We start from the raw sequence: 21,000 nt of genomic DNA on the forward strand, positions 1-21,000 counted from the left end.
GGAGGACGGGATGATGGGTGGGAGTCTGCTGGGGACGGCTGGATGGCTGGCTGTTTATGGATGTGAATTTGGGGGTGCAGAGGTGGGGGTACTTGTGTGTGTGTGTGCGTGTGTGCGTGCATTCATCTGCATATCTGTCTGCATGTGTCTAAGAACATGCATATACTCATCTGCCAGTGAACGTCTGTGTGTGTGTGTTCGTGTTGCCTGTTCGTAGACTTGTATGTGTGTGTGTGTTCTTTTGTTTTGCTCTGGGTTGCTGGGTGATGGGACCAGCTGGGAGGGCTGAAGCCATTCACTTCCCTTCTGCTACCCTGAAGGCAGCCAGCAGGGAGGGAGGGAGCGAGGGGGCCGAAAGAATAAAACAGAGGAGAAAAGCGAGGCAGAGGTGGAGGGTGGGATGTTTATGTCTTATTGCAAAGAGACAGAGAGGGAGCGATTGCAATCAGATGGAACAGAAAGAGGCTGACAGCGAAAGCAGAGAAGTGAGGAAGTTCTGAACGCGGCTCAGAGTGAATGAAGAGATTCATGAAGGAAAACGAGGAGGGGGGTTGAGGGAGGGAAAGTGTGTCAGGCTGAATCGTGATAGAGCAGCGGAGCTGACTCAGCCGGTCTGGCCTGGCGTGGGAGGGCAGCAGCAGGGAGAGAAGTAATAGATTACTGTGCATGTAACTGGATTACTAGAGTTTAAAATATTGAAGAATCATGTTTTCTAGTATTACAACATGAACAATACATTTACATCTGAGAGGGTTGAAGCGGCACATTGCTAAAAGTGATAACTGCTACGATAAAACATCAAATGGAAGAAGAGTAATCTGTCTGCAGCAAAGTACCGTGACTAAAATTATTATTCTGCAGTTTTCTGATTACAGCAAGTAGAGAAGCTAACCCTAACCCGCAAACTGGCTGCATACTGTCAGATAGCAGTTTTTACCTACAGTTTATTTACCTACAGTTTGCTACCATTAGCAACCGTCGGCCACCATTAGCTTGTCACTGGTCACACCCATGGATCTAACGAGGGAAATCTGGATACAGCTTGATGGATAAAGCTGCTCAGTGGCGCATGACGCCAAAATAGCTCGACATCCCAGGTATAGAATTACCTGGATCTTCCACATTGTCGGGCCCACAGCGCGTGTGCACTCGAGATTTCCGTCAGCTGAGCCAGCTTCTAGATTTTCCAGATGTTATTGGACCATTTGGATCAAATTATGGCAGTGAATTGAATCATTTTTGCAGGGGTTGTGACACTCAAAAAGAAATGTATCAATCGTTTAACAGCCACTTTTTTCACAATGTTACTGGGAGCTTGGTCATACCAGGCCACGTAAATTTACTTAATTACTTAAATTAAACTTGTAATTTGTAAAAGTAAATGGAAGAATGTCTTTTTTTTTTTTTTTTAGAAGTTCCCTAGTCTCCAAAAAAGCCGACCTACATAAACTTTTGCTCATTTACTGTTTGTTTTAATGACTTTCTTGAAAGAGGAAAGTGGGCAGTTCATAGTGAGACTGAATAAAACACATGTACGGACATGTTGGAACATGATCATGATGACACATGCAGAAGTTAATGAAATTGGGAGACATTGCTCATCAAACTTAATGTGTGGAGACACTGGAGGACGCTGTGACCCCAATGCAACGTTTTAGAGGAGTCAGACAATGTCACATTGAGGTATGATTACTAGAAAAGTACTTTTTTTGTAGATGAATCATAGCGGGCACATAATGTGTGCTGACTGAACCAACTGCAGCCTGAACTAGAGGGACATCTGCTAAAGTAAGTTAAGGACAGGGCTGAATGGATTAGTCAAGTAATCCATTAATGAATGTAGAGAACACCAACTGTTTTGATGGAGTCATTGATGAAAAGAGTCATTTTCAAGAAAACACATCAAACATGTTGGTTCAAGGCTTTTAAATATGAAGATCTGCTGGATTTTCTCCTTTTCACATCACTGTATATTGAATATTTTTGGATTTTGGAGTGTTGGTTTAAGCATTGTGACGTGTCGTGGTTCTCTGGGAAACGTAGAGAACACTGTCCGAATGCAAAAAGGTACAATTCTGCTCTGTACGTTTGCACACATATTTGTTTTTGGATGTGGAAGAGCCTTGCATGGATGGAAGGAAGAAGAAAAGTGCATTTTCAAATGTATTTTTGGTATGGATGTCCTGACAGTGACACCTCAGATTAGAGATGATGTTAGATAAGAAGTCTTATATATATATTGGTGTTGGATGTGTTATGGTCCAATATGGTTCTGTTTGGGGTACATGAAAGACAGTGAACATCGGCCTTTCACTCCGAGCTGACCTTTATTGATTTTCTTCATTATGTAAGACTGTTTTCTTTCCCTCTGTCTATCATTCACTTATTTTATTATATTGTTCTGGCTGTATACCTGGTAAAAACAAAGCATAAAACAACACCAGAGGGGTAAAATAGCTTTCTGTGGATGTTGTGGCTGGAAGGGAGCAAAGGGCCAGTGAAAAGACGCTGCTAGAGGGTGGAAAAAATGAGAAAAGAAAGATGGATAACCAGCTAAACCATAGTTGCTGGCTGCTAGTCTCTAAAGCTGAACCGCTGTGGCTGCTTCCTTGTGCCATGACTTTTAAGTCCGCTCGCTTTCTCTCGAAGATTAATGACCTTCCTGTTTTCAGCTACAGGATCTCCCTCCTCAGAGTTTACACTGCAGCTCAGTTTGTCTCGAAGTGCACTTTTAAAAAACGCTGCAGAATTTATTGTTAGAGGCAAGACAGCAAAGGTATGCAGGAGGGAAGAATGCACACACACACACGTAATGACTGAGTACTAGTCTGTAACAAGCTATCATCATTCTCTCTACAGCTATGACTGTACGCCTCTACTGCTAATAATACCACCACCAACGCTTCCAGTATTACTACCACTCACCTACAACCATCAGTTCCTCCTCTACCAGTTAGACTACTCAGAATGGAGCTAATCTGTGACACAAAGTGTCAAAAAAAAAAGAAAATCGGCAAAATGTGGGAACTGAATTCTCCACTATCAATGTGTTTTTTGTTGAATTTTCCCAGTGGACAGAGATATCTGTGTACCATCTACAGCTAGACTATTGGTGAGTTGTCCCGCTGGAATGTGTCACACTCACCAGTTTGCTATGGATGGGTACACACACACACACACACACAGACACACACACTAAAAGGCGGGGTAAAACTTTTCACATAGCTCCAAGCCAAATGCCATTAAAACGTACAACAGAGCACTGTACTGTAGGTCTGGGATGCTTATTACAGTGTCTCATAATGTCTTGACTGGCTTAACACAACATCACGTACTCAACTTGAAAACTTTTATTCATTCACAGCGACTGCTTTTGAATTCAATAATTCGTCATCCAATATGATTTGGATGCATTACCTCCTGCTTGTGTTGGACACGCTGTACTCTGATTCGGTAGTCTGATAAACAACTTGCCAGTGAAGCGAGAAAGAGAAGAGAAAAACAATTCATCTGAGGAGTTATGAAACAGGGAAAATAGGGAAAAGGACTCGAATGAAAGAGAAAGACAGAGCAAGCGAGAAAAGAGAACAACAACTTCTTTCCTGTAAGTCACCTGACACTGGAGGCGTCACACAGCCATGAGTAAACACACCTCCCTCCTGCTCACTCTTTCTGTCTTTCTGTCTGGGTCTCTCACCCGTGTTCCTAGTCGAGGCACAAGCCCTCTTCTTGCAAGACGGAAAGTTTAGTTTGGAGCGCTCGAACTAGTTTCTATTTAAAGACCTATCTCTTTGAATTCTTTCGTCTGTTCACAGAAGAAGGATGGTTTTATGGCTGTGGAAAGAATAATGACATAAAAACCTCAGATTTTTTTTTATGTATCACTAAATCAAGACGTGGCTCATTGGTGTGTTTTTAAGCTCCAGTGCATGAATAAAGAAGACATATCAAGTTATGTGAGCTGTGAATTTGCTTTTTACAGAGCCATTTAAACACAGCACCAGAACTGCTCCAGAATGCGTCTGGGTGCTGCTGTAGTACCTGCACATGCCTTAGTAAAAGATTTCCTGGCCCAGTAGGCAGTAGGACCCAACTAAAACTGCTGTCGATGTTCTGTTATGAGCAAATATCTGCATTCACAGCAACCTGAGGTGTGTTGATTTAAAGGAACATTTCACCCAAAAAGTCAGGTACACAGTCAGTCCACAAAACATTTCCGGAGCTTCACCGCGTTGCAGCATTCTCCTGAACAACTGAAGTACATGAGGACTTCTTTTAAAAATGTAAAAACAGCTCGTCCAGCTTTATTCAAGTCTCCAGAAGCCCCAAAGATCTGAAATTGATTTGAAAAGACAATATTTACACCCTCGTCATGCAATCGAGCTTCGCACCGACTTCAAATGGGGTGCATGCTCGCGCTTTTCGCTTGACAGCTACAGCATAGACTGTTGAGTTACGCCGATAGAGCTGTATGGAGACAACTAATGACTACATGGCAAATGGGGAGGACGTGTGAAATCACGTGGTTAACTATGAGAAACCCTCAGAAACCATTGCTACAGTGAATGAAACTGATTTTGAGTAGCTGAGCTAACAGTGCTGCCGTAATGAAAGCCAGTGTGACAGTTTTGATCACAAACTATCCATTCTGTACCAAAGCCTGAAGCATCTGTGGTTGCCGATGATATTTAGATGCCAGTTATCTGAAGATAATTAATGATCTATTCTTGAGATAAACTCTTGTGATCACAACTTAATTGTCAGATTTTGTTTAGATAACAAACTGTTATCTCAAAGATAACAGGAATGACTCAATAATGCAACCAGATTAGATAGATCACGATGTGCAGAAGCCTGTTATCCTGAGACAATGGCACATTTAAGTCCTGATCTTCTTAAGAACAGTTTTATTATGTGGAGACAACACTGTAATTAAACTGTACGCTTGTCACCGGCTTAAATAAACCCTAAAAGGCGCCATTTGTCATCTTGACAAAGATGTAATGATATCATTAAGTCATGACCACGAGATAACAGAAATGAAATCTTGACATGATGATCATTAAGGGTGCTTTCACACCTAACCCGTTCAGTTCGTTTAAAATGAACCCTTGTGCGTTTGTGTAGTTGGTGCAGTTGGTGTGAAAGCTGTCATTCAAACCCCGGTGTGGACCAAAACAACAGGGCAAAGGAAGCCTCCTTTTCTTCCAGGATCTATGAAAGGACCACATTGCATCTCATTTGATGTGTGAGGGCAGACGGACCAACCAGATGAGTTTGTGATAGCAGATGTGTGATTTTAGCATCATTTCCAAAGCTGAACTACAAATAAATGAATCTGTTTGTTTTTTTTGTTTTAAATGCAAACAGTAGAGTGTGAGGAGAAAAAAAATGAGAGAGGGCAGTTACTTCAGGCTAACAAGACCAGGCCCCTGTCTAAATGAATGGGGAGAGAGCAATAACTTCACTTTTAATGGTCACTGGACATAAAAACTGCACGTATTGAATCGTCTTCGCCGGTGCCCCCTACTCTCCTAGTGAGCTGCATATGCATAATATGCTTCTCAGTAATGATTACTGTGTGCATAATATGCTTCTATCTGATATTTATATTTAAAATGGGAAACAAAGAAGAAAAACAGCATATGTTAATTCTCCTCTGACTGTACAATTCATTTCTCTTTAGTGGTTATTTGCTGCATGAGAACATTCATATAATATAAATTCAAGAAAAGCTGCTGTTGAGTGTCACAGCAGGATGAGCGTAAACGCTTAGATCACCAACATTACAAGAAACCGCTGGTGCGACTACATTTTGGGAGTATATTTAACTAAAATGGCAGCACTGCGGGTGGCAGACTTGCTTTTCTAACTTGTACTTCCCCTTTTGAAGTGTGCAAGTCAAGACACTTAACAAGTGTTTGAAGGATGGTGAGCTGAGTAGGGGGGGCATGCTAACGAACGCTCAAGCTCTGTGTGTGTCTGCGTGGGCGTTTATATTAATTTAAACAGTAGAATGCATAACTGTGGCACTCATCGTGGATATAAGGTGCTGAATCAAGGATAACCCCCCCCCCCCCCGTGTGTGTGTGTGTGTGACTGCTGCACGGGGCAGAGAGGGGGAGTGATGGACACTGATAAAGAGACAAAGAGAGAGAACAGGAGGAGGGAGAGACAAAGAGAGACGGAGAGAGAATGGGAAAGAAAGCAGATGGGTGCACCCCCCTATCACCCCCTGTCCCTCTTTCTCTCCATGTTGGGCTGCTGTGCCACACCCATGTCTAATAGTATTAATAATATTCTGTGGTCGTCTTTACACACACTCCCAAAAATCTGTAGCACATGTGGATGTTTCAGTAGGTTTTACTTGATTTTTCTCTTGTTTTTTTTTAGTCAGTTTCAATTGTTTTGGTTGTTATGACGACATTACTTACTCCAAATTCTGAATTTTTATATTTTCAAAGCTGTGTGATCAAAAACTGAAATCTTTCCTGGGGGTTTATAGTTCCCAAATGGGATACAAGACAACTAAGATTTTCTTCCACACCCCTCTTCAAACAGTTCGAGAAGGCAATGTTTAAGTTACACAGTGCAGGAACAAGTGGCTGTGACAGAGACAACATTCACCCTATTACAAGACACCGTCATCAAAATGATTTTGAAGCTGTTTATAGGGCAAAAGAGTTTCTTCAAGCTAAAAGAGGATCTAGATCCTACAATCCCCATGGTGCAACTCAATAGCATCTTTTCATTCCATCCTTCATCCCTGGAAAACTCCCATGTGTTTTAAACTCCAATCCCCCCAGTTTGTCACGTAGGCTTTCTGTCATGAATTTGTGGTCCCCAAGTCAACATAACGCTGATGACATCATCAGAGTTGCTTTTTTAGATTCAACAAGGCTCCTTCAGAGCCATACAACACATTATACCAGTGGTTTCAAACCTTTTTAGGCTGTGACGCTTTGAAGCGAAGCGATGCCAACTCGTGACCTCTTAACACAGAAGCATTGCATTATACAACTGTTTCCACTTGCTGTGTGGTTCTCCCCATGTGGAGTAAGCTGATTAGAAAATTGGTGGACTTCCCATAACAGCTAATAATGCTTCGTATCTAGGTTATCTGGTCATAGCTGTTAATAATATTCTGCATATGGAGTTGGTCTGTCTCGAGGTCTAGTTGCTGCTAGTGGACATTCAAAGTATGGGTATTTGTGCAAAGTAGGGACATTTTGGCTGGAGGACATTTTAAGGAGTAGAAAACAAACTACTTCACTGGCTGTCTTGTGTAAGGACGTGATATTGTATAGTATGTGTGTCTGATTATGTAGACGCTACCTCAAACTCATCTCATAAGAAATTGCTGATGACTGTGTTTAGAAAAATTTGCAGTTGGTGCATCAGTGTTAGTAATAGTTGTAGTAGTAATGTTTAATGTAGTGTGTTAAATCATAGTAGCTGTCTTTACTGTCGCGGTAATAGCAGCTGTCGGTGGTAAATATTGCAGTAGCACAGACAGTATTAGTAAAGGTGATAGTAATGGATTACAAAACTAGTACTTACACACTGCAAACTACTTTCAAGTCCTTCATAGAATCAGTAACATGATGCAAGTAGTGTGTAGTGATTCCTTTTTTAAGAGGAATATGTCAAAGAATCAATACTTTGGTCACGTAAACAAAACTGATGAGTAACACACAGACATGTGCGTATGAATCAATTATTCCACCTGTGTGTGTGTGTGTGTGTGTGTGTGTGTGTGTGTGTGTGTGTGTGTGTGTCATCCTGGCATTTTTCAGCTTGTGTGTCTGTGTGAATTTACAAACAATGATGATATAAAAATGCCCCTTGCGTTGTCACAGTGAGTATAAATGGAACATGAGGGTCGGCAAACTAATTCTGGCGACATGTCGTAATCCCGCGCGTTACCACCCAATGCTGCAACATGTAGCCTCATGTACTGGGCCAGAGCGATGAGTGGGACCAGTGAACTCACCATGAGTCACGCTCACACTGATAGTGACAAACACACGCAACCTGATACATGCACAGAGAAACGTAGACAAAGAGATTGTCATAACAAAAGAACAGAGCATTTACTAGTTTTTAAATGCTTTTTTGTCCTCTTTTATATTATTGTAGATGCTAATGATTATGTTACATTTCACAATCCATGTTTGGAAACAATACTTTAACCTTTCATTGTGGGTTGAATGCATAAACTGTGTTGCATTGTTCTTTTGCAACTCTCTTTTCAATAGTGTCAATTAAGTCACTGAATTTGAATCAAAACCTCAGAAAAAATAAAGCAAATGGAGAACGGAAGAAAAATGAATCAAAAAGAGGGACAAAGACGGAGCCAGAGAACAAAAAAAAACAAGGATAAAGCAACTGCAGAATGGCGAGAAAGACAAGGAACAAGCAGATTTTACACGGTGAGAGGGAAATAAAGGAAGAGTGAGGGAGAAATAAATAAAGATAGATGAAGGCAGGGAGGGAGGGAGGGAGAGATGTTGTGGGTGCAGCTCTCCAGTTGGTGTTGCTATGGCCCTGCCCTCCCTGCTCACTGAGCCATTTCCTGTTTTTGACCTGAAATCTTTATTTAGAGCCATCCCTCCTCTCTGCTCTGCATTCATGAGTCAACTCGGAGTCCAGAGAGATGAACACAGGACTAAAATCAGATCTCCATTCACCACAGAAGCTACGTGTGCATGCACACACAGAGCTACCTCAGCTAACCCGTCTGTTAGCCGTACTCCAGCTGAGGTTTCATTCAGGCGTTACTGTTCGCATGATGGAGATATATTGAGAAGCCCTGATGCCAAGAATAGCAGAATATTTTGCCAGCAGTTTCCATATGCTCTGCTGTCTGCACTGATTGAGCTGAGTCAGTTTAGCCTTTTATAAAAAAATCTCACAAACGTCACACTGTCCAATGATGGAAGTTTTTGTGTCATGCAACCTTCAGTCAATGATGTTTTAAAGGTCCTGTGTGCAGGATTTAGGAGGATCTATTGACAGAAATGAAATATAATATTCACAATTATAGTTTTGTTAATTTACCTAAAAAAGAGCCTTTTATATATAGAGGCAGTGAGTCCCATGGCCATTTAATGAGAACTGGATACAGCTGCAGTGGTGGGGCCTCGTTCATTCCTATGAAAGCTGCTCAGAGGTACATAAAGCCAAAAAAGTTAGACTTAACGGGTATAAAATTGTCTGAATCTTTTGCAATGCTTCAGCATTGTGGCTTCAAAGCCTAGTGCTATTTCGAGGGGCTTGCAGACTTTGCCCTGTTGCACCACCATGTTTTTACAGTAGCCCAGAATGAACAAACCAAACACTGGCTGTAGAGAGAGCCTTTCAATTTTTTGCTGCAGCCATAGGTTCTCCTACGTGCTTTGAAGGCGAGGGTGAATCGAGGGGTGTTCAGTTGGTGCACTCTGCAACCTCGGCGCTAGATTCCACTAAATCTTACACACTGGACCTTTAAGGTATCTGTAATGGTGTTATTTCACAGTGATTGCAGTTGACCTGACCTTTGACCTGCAAGTTTGTGGTGTTGACCAATAAGTCGTGAACAGAAATACAAAGAGCCAAGATGGAGGAAGCTATCATAGCTTATTAGCTGATTTGCACCATCTACTTTTATTTAACCTTTATCTGTCAGAAAATAACAACCTGATCTCTTCAATCTGTGTACAAATAACACGAGTTTACGCTTGGAAATTGTATGCAATGCATTTGCCAATGTCCAGTTTTACACAAAATTCTTTCCATTAACTTCTGTGAAGAGCTGATGCGACACAGGGTTAACGTTGGGAAATCGTCGCAATTTAGTATGGTACGTTGTGGAAGTAGAAGTGACAGTTGTTGACTTTTGATTTCACATGCACACGACCGTGAACGCCGGCCTCCTGTGTGAGGGTTCGTGTCCATGTTCTACAACCAAATATTTCACAAAGATGTGCAGTGAAATTTCATTGTGCCACTTTCTGGTGTGACCAGGCCTTTACAGTGGAGAGTTTTGGATTCACCATGATGGCCTACATGCTGAATGATTGTGTATCAACAGTTTTCAGCAAGTCCTCTAAAATACAGCCTGTCCTGACAACAGGCAGCCTGTCTGAAAAAATAGGGACACTTGTGTTGTGATTGTGAGTGTATCAGGGCATAACTGAGTGTGCAGCAGGGGGCATCGGGGGCACAAACGGTCCAAGATGCCCATTTTCTGCCCCCTGAATGCTTCACTGGTGTTTTGTCTTCATGGAGCATACTCTGCTGGTTTTTGTTTGAGTTTACTGGACATCTTCCTGCCATCTGCTGCCGGTTAGAACGGGCATCACTCACGACTCAGCATTCTCTTTCAGCTAAAAAAAACCCATAAATGCAGGATTTCAAGTTTTCGGTACAGGAAAAAGGAAAAATACGGTAGGAAATTCTCTGATAGAATACTTGATAATTCAAAAGCATAGGACTGTGCAGTGCATGGATGTGTAATGTGTTGACAGGGCTTGACACTGCAGTTACAGCTCGACACGTGAACGTTGCTTCCACTTTCTAAATGTTGTAAATGTTTGATTAACTAGTTTTACAGAACATACCGTGTGTGTGTGTGTGTGTGCGTGCGTGCGTGCGTGCATGCGTGTGTGTGTGTGTGTGTGTGTGGGCGGAGCAAGGTTGACGACGCCACTTCTCGGGGCAGCTGCTCGATTTCAGCTTCTCCTGCTGCCTTCACGTGCTCCTCGGAAACTTACCCACCGCAACAAAACGGACCGTGTCATGAAAGTAATTACTCCGTTGTTACAATGATAACGACCTCTGGGATGGAGTTGATGTTTCAAGACATGCGCATATCAAATTGCATTATACATTAGCCCATCTCAAACATGAACAACGATCGTATGACGCGAAAAATAACATTTAAAAAAAATGTATATATATATGTATAAAATCTGTGAAGCGCCGAACGCTGATTTTCCACGTGATTAACTTGTGGTCCGTGTCCCACTGTTGGACTTATATCTTCGCTTTTGCGCCAAATGACACCGAAAACGCGACATAAGCTCACGTGCAGCCTGCCTCGCCAGTATGTCGGACAGCCCGTGAAGGCAGCAGCGTTCCTGTGAGCGGAGGCAGTTTTCTCCTCCTATCAGCGCCATTGTGTGCCAGAGTCTCCGGGAGCGAGGACGGCTTGTTCTTCTGTAGCCGACAGGACTGTTTAAATATCCCCCATGTTTCTCTTTCAAACTCCGGCGGACCTCGATGTGGTAAGACACAATTTATATATTTCATAGAGCGGAGTAAAACACGCCGAGGACGTGTATCGCGGAAAGGCAGCGTAACCTATTTCTATGAATAATAGACACGGCGAAGGCACCGTTGGTGCTGTGGGTCGTGGGGTCTGGCTGAAAAAGTTTTCGTAATAGATGGATACTAGCTTCCCCCTCCTCTACACCTCCACTGTCTCTGCACTCGCTAAAAAAACTCATTCCACTTTTTTAAAAAAAAATTTTTAAAGCCGAAACAGCCGCCACTTTCCAGTTTATCACGACGGAGAAAAGTAGTCTTATAAACTTTCTTTCCCGAAATACAGTGAGCGTTATCCCCACAGACACTCTGTCTTACTGCTACAGCGAATAGCGTTGGGTAAGTGAATCGTTTTGCTTTGGTTAGTCTTGTTTTTTAAAAAAGTAATTTCCCTTCACTTCTTAAAATCGCTTAAAATACATTTCTATAGATTTAAATGGTCTTACGTGTGAACGACGTTCAGTGAATAAAGGCTTATTTGGGGGTTGAGTGTAATGACTCGGTTTACAAGAGATGTCAATAACAGCACAAAGATAAAATGGACTTTTTTTTGTTGTCTTTATTAACAACTTGTGTGACACATGCTGGTGTACACCTGTAAACCTGCTGCGAGTAGTGAAATGTGCTTTTTAGTGTAATTGGAGGTGGTTTGGTCTCCAGTGTTTTGGACAGTCTCAGTCAGTGTAGCTGTTGTAGTGAGTGGAGGAGCCTCTGTTTCGTAACATACTCCACAGCAGTCTGCTCTTAAAATGACAGTGGGCCACTTCTTCTTTACTTTATCGCTCCTGTTGCTGTGACCCACCAGATGCAGGTAGGTCACCTTAGAGTTTCTTATTTTGCCTGGACGAGAACCCACAATATAGCCTCACATCAGACCACAGAGCGCTGTTTGATCAGAGCTGAAGCCCGTCTTAGGAGCAGCCAGATGTGATGCAGAGTTACACAATTGCCTATACTGTGTGGACGAGCAGATGACCACTGTGGGGAGAGGAAAGTCTAGCTTTTGGTGAGTGGGGTAGAGGGTACATTTAAAAAAAATGTTGATTTTATGTACTGAAACATTTCCAATAAGAGACACGACAATGGTGGAATTCCTTTCTACAGTTTACTGCTTAAACAAAATGGGAAAACATAGTGGGTCAGCATTTTAGGGTTTTAAGGTGCACCCCCTGTCTTTTTCTTCTTCTTTTTTAGCACCCCGTGGTCCCAAATTACCTTCATGCATCATTATTGAGCTGGGAGGAAATTTTGATGTTATAAATCAGCTTTAACACATATCTTCACAAGCATTTTTTAGAAGATGTTGATACGAAAATGTATTAAAGGGTGACAGCTGCAGGCTTTTATTTTTCAGTCTCTAAGGATTGAACTTCCATTAAGAAGCAAGTTCCGTTGCATCGGCTACCCAATGAGGGACGGATGTAGCATGCTACTCCATATTGCATGTCCCCAGAAGATGAATACCTATAAGCATTAATAGTAATACGGCTCACAGTTCAGCAGTGAGGCTTCAAGTGCAGTAATAAGGCTTGTACTGCATTCACAAGGATTATACTTAAGTAATAAGGGTGCTGCCTGCAGTAAAAATGATGACACTTGCAGCAGTAGAGCCGGTGCTGCTGTAACAAGGTGGGCACTGTGGTAATAAGGCCGATACTGCCGTGATACAGTGCATGCTGCAGTAATAAGGCAGATACTGCAGTAATAAGGTGGATACTACTACACACCCAGTGACCAGACGGGTGAATGCTGTCGATTTCACCGGCTTCTGGGGCCTTTTCACTGCAAGTGTCAAGCTGTGTTCTCTCCCTGAAGAGGCTCAGAGGAAAGAGTGGAGCGCTCGACGGCATGTAGACACGTCTGCTGACCTAAATCTGCTCTCTTCTTTTGCCTTTTATTTATAGACTTAAGTGTGTGTGTGTGTGTGTATGTGAGAGAGAGAGGGCGGGAAGGGGAAGTTTGTGTGTGTGAGTACACTAATGACCATAAATATGAGATGCACATACCCACTTATTGCGCATGTTTGTGTCATTGACTTACCGCACAATTCTGCAAAATTGACACTTAACTTATCAACACTTTGTCACTATGAAGGGGAATTCCGATACTTCAAAACAATGGCCCTATATTTACATGTTTTGGTGTGTAAATGATTCATACTTAACAAAAGTTTTGGAATCGGTCAGTAGATCACCTCAGCTGGCAGGCAGCTGCAGTGGCTGTAAAGTAATCATTTGGGGCAACTCCAACAGTGAGGGCACATCAACTAAAAGTGCCTGTTTTTGCCACTGACAGACTGTGGTTTGTTATTCTAAGTGTCTGAAAATAAAACGAAAAATGATTCCTACAGAGATTTTTGTTGAAGGTAAACTCCAAAACGCCTCTGTCCCTTTCCACTGTAGTCTTCCTGCAACAACTTACCTCTCATGAGACTTTCAAGTGAGACTTCTCCTTGAGCGAGACTTGTGTTTCTGGTTACACACAAGGTTTGTATCTTATTATTTTAAAAAAAGGCTCTGTCTCCATGGGAATTGTTTCTGTAATGTTGTCAGACAACGTCAGCCTTCAGTGGACGCAACTTTGATTAAAAGAATTACGTAACAGCGGTTTTACGACTGCCAGCTGACTACTGTACCAACTGCAAAACGTTTGGTAAGTATGCATCATTTACACGCCAAAACATATAAATATAGGTCACATGTTTAAAAACACTGGGATTTCCCTTTAACTTACATAGTACCTTTGATCCTAAAGAATAAGACACGTGCGCACAGTCACCTGTCAGGTCTCTGTTTTAGGATTGGCTCATAGTGTTATGTGTACTGACTGTGTAGTAGCAGCTTACTTCTTGGTTTAACTTACAGATAGCAGCCCTGTTATAAATCCTGCCTTAATGATTGCATAATTTACAGCCACTTTAGTTGCTGTAGTTTATGATGCTGTTGAACTGCACTGCTTTATACTCAAAGTGTTTCTGATATTTTGGCTGGCCCAGTCCTGTCAATGAGGGTAGATTAAACACTAAACTTCAACCCCCACCCCCCACCCATACCCACCCCCACTAAGCTATCTACCTAATAAACTGGCAACTGAGTTTAGTTTCAATATGAGTCAGGGAAAATGGGGGAAAAAGTCAGTGGCTGTAGCTTGCCCCTGACCTTTGCACTCCTTTATTCAGTTCTTACTCCTTCACACTGCTTATAATGTTGGTGATCTCAACTCGAGTGTGTGATGAATCTCCTCACTAACTTCTAACACCTAAACTTATACTTAAAATACTAGAAATCAACTCCACAAAATCATTCATTTGGATAAAAAAGGATTGCTCCGAAGAATTGCTTTTATTTTTCACCAGAACTGGAGAAACAAGTCTCTCAGGTTTTCAAGAGAGCTTTCAGTTCTTTATCAATTGAAAATAACATCTTTGTCACAAGTGGTGAACTCCAACCCATGCTTGCCCACACAAGTGTCTCTTTATTAATGGGATGCTTCATGTTGCGCAGTAGGAGCTGTAGTGTTTTGTAACCAGGTCTGTCATTACGTAAGAAATCGTAGTGGATTCTCTGTGTGATCCCCAGCTGACCTCTGTCATGTGAGAGTTAATGATCACTCTGAGGGAAAAGACACACACACGTTTGTAGCATGCACACATGGACATTATTTACAGGTGTATGATAAGCTTATTGTCTACAACCTGAACTCTGCTGAGGAAAAAAAAATTCTCTGCAATTTCAAAATAAAAGTGTTTTCCAAGTTTGGTTATACTGTTTGGGGTCAAACATACAGGGTTTCAGCTAATTTGGAGGATGTCTGACAAGTTACTGTAGCTAACACTTGCACAAGTCTTAAGATAGGGCTGCACAGTTAATCAAATTATTCTTGAAATTGCAATATGACTTCCATATCCAAATCACAGCAGTGAAGAATTTTTTTGATAACAGTAAAATGTGTTATAAAAGAGCATTATAATGAATTGCCTTAGTGCTACAGAGATGGCCTGGCCTACAAATCTTGTTCTCAAGATAAACGGTTAGGATCATTAGGATCTTAATAGTTTTTTCTATATAAAATGAAAATTGTGATGCAAAAATCATCATTCCCACTAACCATGAATCATATTGCACTTGTAATACCAGTCAAAATAACGGAATTGTGATTTTTTTGTACCATATCAGGCAGCCCTAATCAAAGCCATAATAATACTGTAGCTCATCTTTATGATAATATTGCAAAATTAAACGTTGGCTCCAGAATTGCACTTGAAGCCAGTTTAGATGAGAAACAAATAAAATGACCTTTAACTCCCACCAGCATTTCACAATTTTAACCACACGTGAGAACTGAAACCTTATTTGTTTTCTGACACATTTTCAACAGTTTAATCGTGTTGCTTCCATGTTTTAGGTTTTTGATGACCACAGATAGTCCCAATGCGGTTGAGAGGAGCTGTTGGGAAAAGACACACATACTGTATTTTCGTGGGTGCGGGTGTTTGCCTGTTTTTTTGCAGGCCCGTGCAAAAGAGCCAGTGGCAAGGGGTTGATGATGATTCTGAATGACCAAGTCCACTTTGTGCTTAAAAACCAGGATGTAATTATTGGTAGACAGAGCTGTAGTAGTAAGAGCAGTGGTAGAAACAGTAGTAGTAGTGGCTATCGTCATGGTGTAACTGTATCTTAAGTTGTTTGGGGAAGCGTAGCTGCTATTGAGCGTAGTGGGTCTGGTCAGGCGAGGACTACAACGCACTATCTCTTCCTCTGGGTTTTGTCTGGAATGTGTTTACTAGTTCTACATTGTGTGTGAGAGAGAGAAAGAGACACACACACACACACACACAGTAGTGAGTTGGACAGTGTCGTCCTCATGTGCAGAGCTGGATACATTACAGCGAGGAGAAACAGTGGAAGCATAGTCATGACCGTGAACTGCATGTGTGCTCCTGTATGCCTTCGTGCACATGAGAACGCTGACATTAATACATATCACGCTAAGCATACAGCACAGTGGCACATTCATGTACCTGCAGCAGTGCAGTGTGAAGTGTGTGTCCATACTTTGTGCATCCAGAGAACCTGAAATAGCCCGATGTGGAGGTGAGGGGGAGGGGTGGATGTGCAGCTCAGGCATGGAAACCAGCGTATCCGGTTACAGGATCATAATATCACTGCAGAGTCCATCCACTAGCACTGCACTACCCACTACTGCACAACACACACACACACACACACACACACATATTCACTACAGCCAGCTCCTCGAACAATATGCTCGGCCCACATGTCTGATGTGTGTTTGCAAGCACAGTTGGCAGGCTAACACACACTCATGCTTGCACACACACCTGGCCTCCCTCTAAATGTATAAAACACTCTTGTTTTTATGTTTTACACCATCAGTTCATGATGAGATTTATACTTGTAAGTCATTCAGATATATACAATCTCACTGTGCATTCTGTGTGTTTTTCTTTGTTTTATTATTGAACTTTCAAGGTCCACTTCCCTGAAGGCATCATCAACTTTTCATGTCATCTAAACACACACAGCCAAATGTAGACCTTTCTTTTTGAGAGTAAATTTCCGACTTTGGTGCTTTTTCCTTGTATTTATAGCTGCAATGATTAATCAATTAGTTTTTAATTATTAAAAACTATTGTAATAATTTATCTGTTTGACTAATTAAAAACAAAAACTATCTGATTCCAGCTTATTTTCTTTCAATATTTTCTGTCCTCTTTACTCCCTTAAACTGACTATCTTGGGGTTGTGGACAAAAAAGACATTTGAGGACATCATCTTGACATTTTATAGACCAAACAACTAATCGTTCAATGAGGAGGAAATAAGCTACTGATTGTTTGACAATGAAAATATTATTTATGTAGCCCCATAATTGTACTGGGTGTATCCACATCAATTCTCTCTAAAGAGGACACGCTGTTTTGGCCTAGTTGTGTGGACGGTTCACAGTAAACTATCATTTTAAGTTATGATTTTGAGAAAAGTTCTTGCCTGACGTTCATGGATCAGATCACTCTGCTGGAAACAACCACTTGATTGTATTGATTTTGATTTGTTTAGTATCTGTTGCACATTTTTGAAGATGGTTTCAAGGGTGAGAAAAAAGGAGGAAACTCTAAAGTTATTCTTATACATTTTGATTATATTTCACAGAAGTAGATGTAAACAGAAACAAATAACACATCCTCCTTTTACCACTGTAAGTACTATTTTTTCTGGCCAACACTGAACTCATTGTATTGTGCAACTTTTTTGTCCAATTTCAAATGAATAACTATTGAATAAAAGATCTATTTTAAGCTTCAGTCTGAATATATCAGTGATAACACTGACCTTCAAAACTGTAGGTTGGTTTATTTCTAGTCATAGCTGGTTGCTTTTTTTGCTTTGAAGGTCTCAAGAGACTGTTAGTTATTCCTGCCTTGTGAAAAATCTTTTGGAAAAGGCAATTTTAAGACAGTTCTTTGCGAGACAGTTAGTAGTGGCGCACAGTGACCTTGAACGAAGATCGTGGCTCCATTTTGGAGCGCAGCACTTCTCCACTGCTGTGCTTTATCTATTCAACTCATTATGATGTGTTTTTCTTCTGCTGCTGTGTTCGTATCTAGACATGGCTCATAGGGTGTAGGATGGTGCTAGGCCTGTGAACTTTGACAGTCAGTGGAACGAGGGGGGAGGGTGTGAATTAAAGAGTGGAGGGAGGATGAAAAAGAGATGGAAAAGAGGTAAAAGTGACTGGAGAAGAGGTGGAGGAGAAGGAAAGGGAAGAGGAGAGGAGGATAATGAAGAGGAATGTAAGGGGTGGGGCACCTCTGGTATGTCAGCCCTTCACCGTGTGTGTGTGTGTGTGTGTGTGTGTGTGTGTGTGTGTGTGTGTGTGTGTGTGCATGCGCGAGAGTCTAAACACCCTGCCATGAGTCAGTGAGTCAGACATGCGCAGCTGCTTCAGCTCTCAATCACACACCCGCAAACTGCTTTGAAACTAACTCTGTTGCTCCCTCTTTGACACTCGGTTCGCCATTTTCCTAGAAGCTCCATAAGCAGCTGCAGTGAATGCAGAAACTCAAGTAGTAGATGGTTAAAAATCATTAACATCTAAGTATTAGAATCAGGTATTTGCTTAAGGGCCCCCAAATGAGTCTATTCCTACTCTACACTTGCCAGAGATCAGTGCCTGCTGGCATCTCTTCTTTGGTTATAAATACAGTGACAGAAATTGGTCCACAATTGAATAGTGTCAGGATACACTCATTCATAACCACACCACCTTTTCTCATGTCTGTCTGGCCCAAACTTGTAGCTCTTAACTTTCATATGAAACTGGCAAAAAATACAATCTTGATTGAGATAAATAAAATAAAAATCTGTAGTATGTGACACAGATAAAACATTTATGAGGGGTGTCCAGGCCAAGGACTCTCACACGTCCTGCAGACCATTGCTGGCCACATGAAAAGGAATGTAAACCTCTTATGAAAACAGATTAACTTTCACAGTCACTTAGAATTGATTAGAGGGTATACATTGTCCACCAGATGGTTGTATCTAACTTAAATATCACCTGTATTGAAACAAAGATTTGTTGCAGTTGAAGTGTTCAATTGATAGTATTAATATGTTTCTGACAACTTGTGCTTTGCAGCAAACTTATGTTTGTAGCTCTAATTAAATCAGAAATCTTAATTAGAGCTAAAAAAAAGTTGTGCAATTATTCTCCTAAAGACGGATTAATTATTTTGTGTGTTTTACCTTTAAAATGTATTTTAAATCTAAAATGTTTTAAGTAAAGGTTTGTTCTGCATTTTCTTAATACAGCTTGCGCTGACATTTATGAGTCAATTGCAAAGTGTTAAGTAATGAGGAGATTGGGGTTGAGTGCCTTGCTCAGAGGCACCATAACATTAGTCTAAGTTAAGGAGAGAAAGTTGCTCATCCCCCCTCCCACCTTTTCCAAACCAATCTCTCACCTACCCTGCTTCCTCCTCCTCCTCCCTGTCTTCCTCCTCTTCCTTCCTGCCCCCCAGCACCCCCTCCTCCCCCGCCACCCCTCCTCCTCTCCCCCATCCCATTCTTTGTCATCTCTTTGGGTGAATTCCCAGCTGACTCTGTTTGTCATGGCAACCAACCAGTCGTGGTGACTGGGCCTGCAGCTCACACTTCCTGTGTGTGTGGTTGTATGTGTGTGTGTGTGTGTGTGTGTGTGTGAGAGAGAGAGAGAGAGAGAGAGGAGACGCATGCGCAGTGCTTATGTGTGTGTATGTGTGTGAGTAGACAGGGACTGGCTGCATGAGCCTGTCAGCCTGGATTAGAGTCAAACACACTGCAGCGATGCCTGTTTCTGTCTTTCTTTCTTTCTTTCTTTCTTTCTTTCTTTTTAATGGTCGTTCTCTCTTGCCTCGTTGCTTTTTCTGTTTCACAAATAATGACACCATCAGATAGTTTGATTAGATGGAGAGATCTGTTAATGTACTGTAATATGGATGTTTAGGGAATGTTCTGTTTTTTCATCATTGTAGCTCTCTTTCTTTCTTTTCTCCCCTACTGTATATCTCTCAATCCCCCTCTATTAATACCACGTTAAGACCGACACAGTGACGCGGCTCATACTGCCGCCTGAGGTCTGTCTGTATGGGTCAGCCTGCATCAGCCAACCCTCTCTCTCACAGACCTCCTCTCGGGTCAGACACTTCCCGGCTTTGGTGAACTGGCATTGCTACCATGAATGGAAATTAATTGAATGATGCTGACGTTTAAATGTCACTTAACCAGCCCACCAACAAAACGAGGGAGAACAGAGACAGAAAGAGTGCATGTGTGGGCGATCGAGTGAGAGTGCAGACTGACAGACATTAAGGTGCAACTGAAACGTAACTTTTACCGAGTAAATTACTCAACATGATTCAGTGTAAATTTGCGGTCTATCATTGAAGAAACGACAAATAGTCTCTGTTAACAATGAGAAGCAGAGAAACAGCTGTCTCATATGAACGGGTCCAGCACGATTCAAATACGCGTGCTGTCTGAAAGTGGTGTAAGTAACTCAATGTGCTGTTCTAGTATGGCAGGAGGAGGGAGGAGGGAGGGTGGAGTGGGGGGGTTGGGCTTTAAATCTGGCCTATGATCCTGTGGTACAACAGGGAACGCTGCTATTACATAACTTAGTATGTGTGTGTGTGGATGTGTGTCTGAGTGTGTGTGTCTGTGTGTCTGTGTGAGTGTGCTGTGCTACAGTATGCAACCATTGCAGCTGCTCTTGGTTTCAATGTATGTTTTTTTAAATCCCCTGTTGCTGTAAGCTTGTTGCGTTTAAGCAGCTTTATGTATCACCACGGTTAAGCTGCAGGGTTTCAGTCTGCAAACTTTAGTGGTGAATATATATGTGTTTAAATTTAGGAGAGATCTGGTATGACAATGATAATCTAATGTGCAGACCCAGTCATGCTACTGGATTTAAATCAACATACAAAGACCCCAATGATCGATCGATCGATCGATCGATCAATCTATCGATCTATCTATCTATCTATCTATCTATCTAACTAACTAACTAACTAACTAACTAACCAGCTAACCAACTAACAAGATTGGTACGGAACTCAACGTTAAATCAACTGGTGCAACTTATCGGTACCCGACAGTGTATCTTTACACTAGCGTTATAGAGAGAAAGATA

At 41.7% G+C, this 21,000-nt stretch overlaps 1 protein-coding gene across 2 annotated transcripts in view; it reads left to right on the plus strand.

Moving 5' to 3' along the window:
* Positions 1–21,000, plus strand: part of sertad2b (SERTA domain containing 2b) — a 38,684-nt gene that overhangs the window by 12,021 nt on the left and 5,663 nt on the right. The window contains exon 1 of one of the 2 annotated variants that reach the window (XM_073482452.1): positions 11,185–11,267. The exons of the other annotated variant lie outside the window; for it this stretch is intronic. The gene's annotated coding sequence lies outside the window, so the exon portion shown is untranslated. Of the gene's footprint in view, positions 1–11,184; positions 11,268–21,000 lie in introns of those variants that run through there. 2 annotated transcript variants of the gene reach the window in all.

Source organism: Pagrus major, chromosome 15, assembly GCF_040436345.1.
Source record: "Pagrus major chromosome 15, Pma_NU_1.0".
Taxonomy (NCBI): Eukaryota; Metazoa; Chordata; class Actinopteri; order Spariformes; family Sparidae; genus Pagrus; species Pagrus major.